Below are 6,684 nucleotides of genomic sequence, written 5' to 3'. Positions count from 1 at the left end.
GAGTTCACTGTACTCCAATGGCCTCCACAGTCACCAGATCTCAGTCCAATAGAGCACCTTTGGGATGTGCTGGAACGGGAGATTCTCATCATGGATGTGCAGCCAACAAATCTGCAGCAACTGTGTGATGTCATCATGTCAATATGGACCAACATCTCTGAGGAATGTTTCCAGCACCTTGTTGAATCTATGACACCAAGAAATAAAAGGGGGTCCAACCTGGTACTAGCAAGGTGTACCTAGGTGTTCCTTGTTACTCTCCAGCTAAAAGGCCCCCCAAAAAAATTATCTTAGAAAAATAAGAGTAAAGTTTCACATGCAGCCACACCCCACAGATGACACCCATCAGCTCTATAACCATAAACAGATAACATCTTCCATGTTATTACATTCATATCGTAAGCTCAAAATCAAGTTGTCCGAGAGGTTGTGTATCATTTCAAACTCATTTGTTCTGGGGGGCAAAACGTGTCAAATGAAAAAGAACATGATTGAAGAGGAAGTGATGATTACTCTGCCGGGGTGCCTAATGATGAGATCCTGGAATAAGGGGCTCACTCCAGCGAGTGTGTGTGTGTGTGTGTGTGTGTCAAGGAGAAGCTGCACTAGACATGGAGAAAGAGAGATCAGAGAGCACAAAAACCACAGCAGGGTGTGCATGATTGCGGCCTGCCCCCCACCTCTTTTCAATACAACACAGCTAGAGAGAGGAGAATTAGAGTGCAAAGTGTTTCTCTCTTTCTCTCTCTGATCCATCTCAATCTCTCTTTGTGTTTCCATACACACACACACACACATCCAATCCATCTATTCCCCTCCCTCGTCCCCTCCATCTCCCTCATCATGTTTTTAAAACCCATTCAAGGGGGTTTTTTTCTTCTAGTTTTCTCTCTCAGTTCTCCCCCTCTCATTTTATTTCTACTCGTACTGTCCGTTCTCTCCCTCCGTCTTTCTCTTGTAATTAAGAGTCTCATCACGTTTTCTTTCAGGTCCAATGATTTTAATACTTATTATCATGGCCCTGTTAAGTATTGTTCACTCCATCCAAAGATCTGAGCACACTATTATTTCACATGGAGCCCGAGAGGCAGGCAGCGCACACACACACACACACACACACACACATAGTATACATATACAGTCCACATGCACACACAGAGGCTTTTGCATTACCACAAATCAACTAAACAAAGGTTCTGCGGAGAAGTTAACATCACCCTCGAAATTAGGAAATGCCATCTACTCTGTTTATTTGGTGTGTGTGTGTGGGTGTGTGTGTGTGCATGTGTGTGCGTGGCGTGGGCACTGCAGTGAAAAGTTTATGAACCATTGCTGTAATCAGACTCTCTGACATATTCATAACACCAAACAACTGTTCGCTGATACGCAGGCACGCGATTGGACGATTGGAGGGGAGTCTCAGTGTGTTTGTTGCAGAAAGAAAAAAAGGGGAATCATGCAACAACAAAAAAAAAAAGGTGCGAAACATGATGAGGAATTAAAGTGTGTGTGTGTGTGTGTAGGTTGAGTGATGATGCGGGTCAGAACTTATAGGCTGATTATTAATTTCTCTGACGTGCGGCAGGAGCAAAATAAATCTCAAAAAGCTTGACATTTCCAAACTGGCTCTCAAAAACAAAGCCGCTGCAAACTGGGTGACAGCGATGACAAATGGTGTGTGTGTGTGTGTGTGTGTGTGTGTGTGAGAGAGGAAGTGAGAAAGAAGGGGAGCAGCAGGGAGGTTGTTCATGTGTTGAATCATATTAAAATAAACAACTTCATGTATTTTTTCTTTCATAATTGTGTTTTTTCCAAATCTGTTTTCATTACCGAGGGTGTATTGCTTTATATGTGACTTTATGTGTGCCTGTGTGTGTGCGTGCGCGTGTGTGTGGGGGGCCTGGATAGTAATTATTGATCAGATCATCCAGCTGAAATGAGCTCTGCCATCCAAATAAAGAGGAGAACAAAAGCGCGAGGGAGCCAGTGACAGATTAAAGGAGCTCGTTTAGAGAAGAGGAGGAAACAAAGCTGAACGACTAAAAGGAGCCCACAGAGATTGTTTGGCCGATTGTTCTCGCTCCTCCCGGCCTGCTCCCTCCTTCAGCTCATTGGTTTACCATTTTTATTCATGCCCTCATTTGTGTATTCATGCGTATTCATCTTTTTAATCCATCATTTCATGTGTTTGTGCTTATGATAATTCACCAGCGCTTTGGTCGAACATTATGGATTAATTATCTGCGATTTTTCAAATGGGATGAAAAATGAGGCGCTGACAAGGAGCGCCTAGGTGTGTTATAACGACAGTGTGAGGCTTCTCATCACAAACAAGCGCTTTATTCTGCCGTGCTGCCGGTCGTCTCAGCTCTCCGAGGGCGAGGTCACTCCTCATCACGACTAACGGAACGATTCAGGATCATCTAGTTTAATGATCCTGAAGAAACGGGCTTCAGAATGTCCAATAAATGCTCAAGTGGGATCGCAGCTAGTTATTGAGATGGCTCCCGCTTATGGCTAACATCACTGTTATGCTCATTGCACCATTATGAGACCATTTGTGTCTCTGCAATATGGACCTGATGGTCCTGGAGGGCAATACTCCGACTCTGTAGAATGCAAAGGTTAGTTTCTCTAATGAATCCTCCATCAACAGTACAAGGACAGCTTTTATTTTTACTGCATGTTTCTTTTGTTTGCCGGCTCTTCCTGTTTGTATACAGGGAGGGTCGAACACAGTGCTGCTGTTTTAGATTAAAGGCACACTTCACCTGCAAAATGAACTTTTGTGTATGAATTACTCGTCACATTACCTTGAATTTGTGAAGAAAACTTTGTTTCCAAAGAATCCCAAAAAGCTGAGCATTCTTCATGAACTGAAGTAAACAGGGACGCAATTAAAAAACGCAAAACTACACTCAACAGCCACTTTATTAGGTACACCACGGAGTACAGTGAACTCATTGTCATTAGAGTTGTACCGATACCGATAGCAGTATCAGAAATGCCTCCGATACTGCCTAAAATGCGGTATCGGGTATCGCCGAGTACCTATGACCAATCCGATACCACGTAATGCCTGATATCATTGCGCATAAGCACGCTACAGGCAAACGAAACGGAAACTGAGTGGAGTTTAAAAAGCATTCAACTGTAGCCTTTAAATTTTATTTTTTTACCAAATTGTGTGGCTGGGTTTTAACCTGTGTCTTGATCTGTGTCAACACTGGATAATAATAATAAAAAAAGTTTTATGGCATTCATTCTACTATTATGTATTTATTTCTTAATATTTTACACAGAGTTTTAGGAGTTGAGACATACAACAATTTACGCGCTGGTATCGGATCGGTACTCGGAATCGGCAGATTCCTAAGGTCCAGGGATCGGAATCGGTATCGGGAAGGAAAAAGTGGTATCGGTACATCTCTAACTGTCATGTTCAAGACACCAGTTTGAGATGATGTGAGCTTTGTGACATGGTGCGTTATCCTGCTGGAAGTAGCCATCAGAAGATGGGTACACTGTGGTCATAAAGGGATGGACACGCTCAGCAACAATACTCAGGTAGGCTGTGGTGTTTAAACCATGCTCAGTTGGTACTAAGAAAATCTCCCCCACACCATTACACCACCAGCAGCAGCCTGAAGCGTTGATACAAGGCAGGATGGATCCATGCTTCCATCTGAATGTGGTTTTTCCAATCTTCTATTGTCCAGTTTTGGTGAGAAAACCCGTGTGAATTGTAGCCTCAGTTTCCTGTTGTTAGCTGACAGGAGTGGCACCTGGTGTGGTCTTCTGCTGCTGTAGCCCATCTGCTTCAAGGTTGGACAAGGTGTTGTTGCTTCAGAGATGGTGGGTGGCAGTAGCTCAGTCCATAGGGACTTGGGTTGGGAACCGGAGGGTCGCCTGTTCGAGTCCCCGTCCGGACCAAAAATATGGAGCGTGGACTGGTGGCTGGAGAGGTGCCAGTTCACCTCCTGGGCACTGCCGAGGTGCCCTTGAGCAAGGCACCGAACCCCCCAACCGGTCGGGGCACCTCACCAAGGGCAGCCCCCTCACTCTGAGATCTCTCCACTTTGTGCATGTATAGGTCCTGTTTGTGCATGTGTGTGTCTTTCAGACCTGTGTGTAATTGACAAGAGTGAAAACATTGAATTTCCCCTAAGGGGGATTAATAAAGTGAATAAACTTAAACTTAAAACTTCTGCTGCTGTAGCCCATCTGCTTCAAGGTTGGACAAGGTGTTGTTGCTTCAGAGAGTCACTTAATGGTGGATTCAGCGATTTAGTTTGATGTGAAAGGTGTCACTCATGCTGACAAACCCACAGAGAATTACTGCCCAGTTTTGCACCTTTACTGCACTTTTTAGCCTATTGTAGCTCATTGTTTTGGTTTTCCAGCCAAACAAATTCTGCTCTCAGCAACCCCCTTTCTCCAGCAGCAGCTGTTTCCCTACAGACAGTAAAGGATCCACCTTGAGTGTAAAGTAATAGGCTGTTAGTGGTGGAGAGAACGGCAGTTTCATTTGATCAGTGCAGTTTATTGGTAGTTGAAAGATTCACAGTGACTTTATCAGCTTTTTTAGCCCATATCCCAATGTGAGAATTTAAATATTGGGTATCAACCGATACTGAGTCCCATCTGATATTTGCATCTAGCCAAATATTGACAAAATCTGTATCTCACACATCGATTTTATCAATCACACTGACTTTATACAAATGCAGAGCTGAAAGCTGAAGCCGAAGCTTCAATCTGTATTATGATAGTGTGATTCGTCTTTCATAAAGTCTCAAGTCAAAGCCGAAATAATCCTGAAAACATCAATATGACATTTTTTCAAACTTGTAGAAGCCCCTCCAGAGTTTTTTAAGGCCAACGAGAGATTCAGAGGTATCAACACAATCAAACCGAGGCCTTTGTCAGGGTTTCTAGTCTTAAATGAAAAAAGAACACTGAGGTTATCTGCTTTGTAAAAGTGCAACGTCTTACTAGCCAAAATTAAATTCAAAGTATAAAAGTATAGAGGCAACACCTCAGCTGAAAGACATTAAAAGGTGACAATTCTATGGCCCAATTTTCCACCGTGCCAGTGGGGAAAAACAAAGAAGAACTCCTTCGGTAAGCAACGCCAGTGACAAACTCCTCAGAGCACACTTCAAAAAGTCTAACAGTAGCAGCCTGAACACGTGGATCTCAATTCGCAAAAGACCCATGTTACCTTTACAGAGTCTGCATCTGGGCCGCTGTGCTTTGAATGAGCTCAGGCCTCTCAGAGACGACTGAAGCGACTCCATGGCAACAAATGCTCCGGCAAAGAACTACACCCTTTACTGCTGGGATTTAGTGCTGGTCTTTAGCCTCACTTCACCTTGACCTTGTAGGTACTTTTAGAGTGTAGCCATGGCACTTGAGGGGTGGGGAAGAGATACAGACACATAAAGAAGCAGCCGAGGAAAAGGAGGCAAAGTGAGAGTACCAGGGAGGCAGAGAGGGGTTGTAAGAGCCGGAGAGAGGGAGGGAGGGGCAGAGTTAAGTGCTCTCAGGGGAGTAGACTGTGGTTAAGGATTATTAAATGGGATCAATAACTAACAAGGCCTCTGTGCGCACACACACACACACACACACACACACACACACACACACACACATTAACTCCCCCTCCCTTCTTTCCTATCCTCCCTTCCTCAGTCTCCAGTCTTCTCTCCTCTCCCAACACTTCACATGTGCTCTGCACGTCTCAGCTTCTCCGCTGCCCTGTCTCCCTCCTTCACAGTTTAAAATGTTTATCACATTTTTCCTGATACTCTCATCTTGTTTTACGGCTGCTCTCCATTTTACCATTTCCAATTTTCAGCCTCTCTATTCAGTCATTCTTTGCACCAACTTGCAATTTCCAGCCACTTGTTTGTGTTACTCCATCATCTGCCCGCGATGCTTGTAACGAGGGGCTGACTGATATGAAACAGCAATAATGACAGATGTATTTTTCCTTGTACTCAGGGTCAAACAGACCTCAGCAGAAAGGCGTACAACATCATGGGACAATAACAGTCTCCAAGGAAATGTTAAACACAAACATATACACAGCCAAAGGTGAACTGGAGTATCAGTCACCTGAAATAAGTACATCTAACTCAAACTCACACTGACATTTGTACTAATGCAAAGTACTTAAAATCCAGTTCCACAATATAACATCACTTAACAGTACGTAGTGTGGTTCATTTTGTTGATGAAAACTATGATGAAATTTTTTTCAGTAATCTTTTTTTCCGCAACAAAAACAAGACAATGACAGGCTAAAAAAAATAATTGAATAATAAAAACTAAGACAAAATCTGTTTCATTTTCACTGATGAGACAAGACGTGACAGAAATCTCAGTGGTAGACGATCAGACATTGAAAGCCCAGAACGGCCATGCTGCATGAGCGACAGGCTGGTAAACTCCAGTAAATAGTCTGCACCAGGATGTTTCAGTAGCCAGCAGAAACACTCACACCGGAGCAGCATCAGCCGTTGGTGCGAGCTGTGAGCTGTAATTCAGCAGTAAATAATCAGCCATGTGTGTCTGACTGTGGATGGTGGAGCTGCTGAATGGATTTGTGGAGTTTGTTAGTTGCAGCGGTGGCTGTTAGCAGCTAGCTCCACACATTAGCCGCCAAACGGCAGCAGAGCA

At 43.8% G+C, this 6,684-nt stretch overlaps 1 protein-coding gene across 1 annotated transcript in view; it reads right to left on the bottom strand.

The window, feature by feature from the left end:
* zgc:153039 (uncharacterized protein LOC767698 homolog) overlaps positions 1 to 6,684 on the bottom strand; it is a 112,699-nt gene that overhangs the window by 66,759 nt on the left and 39,256 nt on the right. The window lies entirely within an intron of this gene.

The sequence above is a fragment of the Epinephelus moara genome, chromosome 2 (assembly GCF_006386435.1).
Source record: "Epinephelus moara isolate mb chromosome 2, YSFRI_EMoa_1.0, whole genome shotgun sequence".
In the NCBI taxonomy this organism is placed as follows: domain Eukaryota; kingdom Metazoa; phylum Chordata; class Actinopteri; order Perciformes; family Serranidae; genus Epinephelus; species Epinephelus moara.
This window is presented reverse-complemented; position numbering and strand designations above follow the sequence as displayed.